The following is a 5,000-nucleotide window of genomic DNA, read 5'->3' as shown; positions in this document are numbered from 1 at the left end:
TGCCGAAAACCATAGAGGAATGACCACGGATAATTGGATTATATATTTTTTTTTTTGCTTTCTTGTTTTTGCTAGCACTTTTCATTGATTTCAGTCTATATTAGTATTTTGAATTTCTTTAATAACCGTAGGGTAGGTGGAGCTTTTTAAGCGAGTTCGTATCCATTTCTGCCCAATGGAGTTTTTGTCTCTTGGTACAAGGACAAGTGTCGTTATTCTTTACGATTAGTGATTCACGATACCCTTATAAATTACGGCACTGGGTGTAATGCACTATAGCAAAATCTTGTACTGATACGAGTGTTCCTTACAGAAATAGGTATTGCCCAAAAACGTGCTTGCACTGTCGCTGAAACCCATAGTAGGTATGCTGCTTAGTTGTCAATCAAGTTTTTTGTAATAAAGTATTTTTTACAAGCTAGCTATTGAATAAATTTGTATTTTTCTCAATCAAAACATTTGCCCCTCAATGCTAACTTTCCTCTTTTAACGACTTTCTGGTCATTGCAAATTTGGCCCCATAATTTCTTATGGTGCAAAAACAGAGGCCCAGGGACCAAAAACGATTGTGTCACACTACGGCAATAATCCGGCAGTAAAACATCTTCATATCTCCAAAAAGTAAATAATAAAGATAGTATATATGCAAATACAATTATAACAATTACATGAATAGCTGATAATCTGCATGAACAACTGGTAAACTGTTCTGCAAGAAAGTTGAGTAAAGTAATTATTTACAATAGGTACGAAAGCCAAGATGTCGTGACGTCATAATACAGGACTTAAACAAACGTTCCAAAAAATTCCAAAAAATAATTACTTAAATTTGAGTCAGAATCGAGTTACTTTTTCAATAACGAATATTTTCAAATTAATCATCATAAATATGTAAAATATTGATGTTTTACTATTTATTTAAAAAATTATCCAAGTGCACGCTTCGTCGTCGTCTTCTACCAAAACAGTTGTTTACTAACAAACAAGCCGGTTAGGGACTGTGTTCCGATTGTTGTGATGAAAGTGCCCCAGCGTCTGTGGGTGCAAGTGGTGTGCGGATTTATCACAAGAAATGGGAAGTTTATTGACACAAGCGACTCCGTAAACATCAAGATGGCGTCAATCTTCTAAATATTTCGAGTTGTAAGTAAATTTGTTGAATGTGTTTTGGTGAGATTTGGACTGCCTTGTACCACCATTTCACTACCCTCTGTTTAAATCTTAAAATTTGGCCTTAGCCTAATTTCTAACTTTAGATTAGCTAAATACTTACTTCGAAAGGAGAGTAGAGGTCTTTACCTCTGTTTCTCACCAACAAGAAGTCGCGACTGATGCCCATCTCCGATGTCAGGACGCGTTATAATGTACTTTTTTTGGGGTTGTACACGTTGATCGTACATGGTCCACCCCTGTACCATGCGGTTTTTTACCCTACTGCCTAACCACCTTGTTCAAGATTCAACGGCCGTAATTCCAGCTACGCCGAAAGTATGTTCCTATTGTTAAAGGACCGAAAGGTTTGTATTACGTATCGGAACAAACAATGGAATCGAGAATCAAACTGCTTCGTATCTGGAGGGCATCACATAGGGGGAAACATCACAACAGGCCAACCCTCATCACGGTAGACGGGTCTTATTCACTCGATATTTAATTGGTGAAACATGAATACAATTGCAACTCTAAGCATACCATTTAAAAGACTGAAGTTTCGTCAACATATTGTGATATAATGAAAGCCCCATAACGAACTCAAAATAAGCATGTGAGCTCTTCGTAAAATATGTTTTCAAGGCAGTTTTTAAATCCAATATGGGCGGCTACGTTTTTCATGGACGGTTCTCATCAGTGACTGACACCATCTTTCCCCAGCCTTCCCAGCACTCATTTGAACAATGTTAGCGTATGTATGTAACGTTTATTGATCTTACTCAAGATTGCAGTTGTAATCAGCACAATAAAACAACATTTTGTTGCCTATATTAGTGAAAGTATGAAACTTGTTATTCCCGGGGTTATGGTTGGAACTGAATTCATTCTTACCTTGTAATCGGCGGTTTTTATCCTTACTGCCATCACAACTGAAACTCCACAGTGCTTATTTGATTGTTATTATACACATTTTGGTCTCAGTTCACTCCACATTGCACTTTAAAACCCGTTGCTGTTCCTGGTTTCTAAGCGCGCGCGCCATAAACACAATTACAAACAGCAGACGACGACAGACGACGAAACTGCAAAGTTTTATGCCCTAAACTGTTTACTTTACTCGTTATTTAGTTTAAATTTACATTGTTATTTAAAATTTTGATTTAATTCATGTATATTATCCCTTTTTGCAACCAAATTACCCCGAAAAATTACAGATATTTCTAACGTAGATAAAATCAAATGTTTCTAACGTTTTTCGTACATCTGGCTGCCGAAAACCATAGAGGAACGAATACCCCGAAAAGTGCATAGGAGGAACCGACTACGGTTTTTTTTTTTTTTTTGCTTTTTTGTTTTTGCTAGCACTTTTCATTGATTTCAGTCTTTATTAGTATTTTGAATTTCTTAAATAATCGTATGCCAGAAATAAATGTAACCTTTTTAATGTTTGCATGCTTTAATGTTTTGCATGCTAAGAATGGCAAAATCATCGTTGCCACATTAGTGGAGGCTTCACACATACGCCGTTCCATTATCCTGTTAAGCGTCCGCCCTGATGAGCTCGCTGCTAACGTACCGTCACGCTTTTTTTTGTAATCAGCGATCATAGCACTGATGATAGTTTTTCAAAGTTAATATTGATTTTTATGCTTGTTATTCATACTGTAATTAACTGTAGGAAATTCTCTCTCTCTCTCTCTCTCTCTCTCTCTCCTCTCTCTCTCTCTCTCTCTCTCTCTCTCGGAGTCCAGTCACTCGGCAAAGAAAAGTCATCTTCACTCCCGCAATTGGAAGAAAAGTTTGTATCATCACTGGAGGATTCAGAACTAGAGCTCTCATCATCAATAGGTTATCAATATCACACTCCTCATCTAGTATTTGATTGATCTCACCTAAAGAAAATATGCCTCCTCTTTGGGACATTCATTGTGAAAGACGCAAATCCAATTTGTCTCGATAAACGCCCGAAGCGTATTGAAAGAAAACCAACAGGGACAGGCAGTTTTCTAGCATAAGCGACCACCAGGAAAGAGTTGCCAGGCTGGAAATAAGTTTCCCATGTGCTGAGAGTGTTACCAAATGATGTTCCTACACTCTCTATGCGAGTAAACGTATTATTACGGGGCTGACGGCTTGACAAGCACAGTTAAAGTCTTGAACGTAATATCCCGTTGAAGGCGCTACCGAGTAGATCGCGGTAAACGTATTATTACGTGGGTGACGCTTAACAGGTTATAAACTGTTTCCATGAATTCTAGTTGTCATAGTAATGCAATAATGATAAAATTGCTTTAATATTTATGTATATATACTTCCAATACATAGCCTAATTTCACCAATTTCAACGTTTTGTGTGTAGTCTTATACCCAGTTTGGAGGGTCAACACATACCGAATGGCAACAGAGAGAGAGAGAGAGAGAGACCGAGAGAGAGAGAGAGAAAGGAAGGCGGAGGAACGGAAGAAGAAGAAAAGGGATGGCGGTGGAGGGGGGGGGGGTTGGGGAGAGGGTAGGTGGAGCTTTATACGCGTGTTCGTATCCATTTCTGCATAATGGAGTTTTTGTCTCTTGGTACAAGGACAAGTGTCGTTATTCTTTACGATTAGTGATTCACGATACCCTTATAAATTACGGCACTGGGTGTAATGCACTATAGCAAAATCTCGTTCTGTTAAGAGTGTTCGTTACAGAAATAGGTATTGCCCAAAAACCTGCTTGCACTGTCTCTGAAACCCATAGTAGACATGCTGCTTAGTTGTCAATCAAGTTTTTATAACCAAGTATTTTTACAAGCTAGCTATTGAATAAATTTTTATTTTTCTCAGTCAAAACATATGCCCCTCAATGCTAACTTTCCTCTTTTAACGACTTTCTGGTCATTGCAAATTCGGCCCCATAATTTCTTATGGTGCGAAAACAGACAAGAGGCCCATGGACCGAAAACGATTGCGTCACACTACGGCGATAATCCAGCAGTAAAACATCTTCATATATCCAAAAAGTAAATAATAAAGATATATATGCGCATTACGATTATAACAATTACATGTATAGCTGATAACAATCTGCATGAATAACTGGTAAACTGTTCTGCAATGACAGTTGAGTATAGCAATTATTTACAATAGGTACGAAAGTCAAGATGTCGTGACGTCATAATACAGAACTTGAAAGAACGTTCTAATTCAGAAAAATAATTACTTAAATTTGAGTCAGAGTCGAGTTACTTTTTCAATAACGAATATTTTCAAATTAATCATCATAAATATGTAAAATATTGATGTTTTACTACTTATTTAAAAATTAGCCAAGAGCACGCTTCTCGTCATCTTCTACCCCAACAGCTGTTTACGCCTGGCTTGTTGTTGATGAGAAATCGTGTTTCGATTGTTGTGATAAAAGTGCTCCAGCGTCTGTGGGTACAAGTGGTGTGCGGATTTATCACAGGAAATGGTTAGTTTATGGACACAAGCTACTCCGTAAAACATCGAGATGGCGTCAATCTTCTAAATACCTCGAGTTGTAAGTAAAAATGTTGAACGCGTTTTTGGTGAGATTTGCACTACGTTTGAGACCGTTTTCAGTACCCTCTGTTTAAATCTTAAAATTTGGCCTTAATTTCTAACTTTGGAGAAAATACTTACTTCGAAAGGAGAGTAGAGGTCTTTAGCTCCGTTTCTCACCAACAACAAGTCGCGACTGATGCCCATCTCGGGTGTCAGGACGCGTTATAATGTACTTTTTCGGAGGGTGGCTTGCATTGATGGTAGGTGGCCTGCTTGGCCTGCTGTGATGATCTACCCTAGTAGGTAGCAGAGCTAGGTAAAGGACTTCTCCACTCGTAGGCA

At 38.1% G+C, this 5,000-nt stretch overlaps 1 protein-coding gene across 1 annotated transcript in view; it reads right to left on the bottom strand.

Annotated features, from left to right (window-relative positions):
• The window catches only part of LOC135200162 (peptidyl-prolyl cis-trans isomerase sig-7-like), a 140,561-nt gene that overhangs the window by 135,128 nt on the left and 433 nt on the right, over positions 1-5,000 (bottom strand). The gene's annotated exons all lie outside the window — the stretch shown is intronic.

Source organism: Macrobrachium nipponense, chromosome 26, assembly GCF_015104395.2.
Source record: "Macrobrachium nipponense isolate FS-2020 chromosome 26, ASM1510439v2, whole genome shotgun sequence".
Taxonomy (NCBI): Eukaryota; Metazoa; Arthropoda; class Malacostraca; order Decapoda; family Palaemonidae; genus Macrobrachium; species Macrobrachium nipponense.
This window is presented reverse-complemented; position numbering and strand designations above follow the sequence as displayed.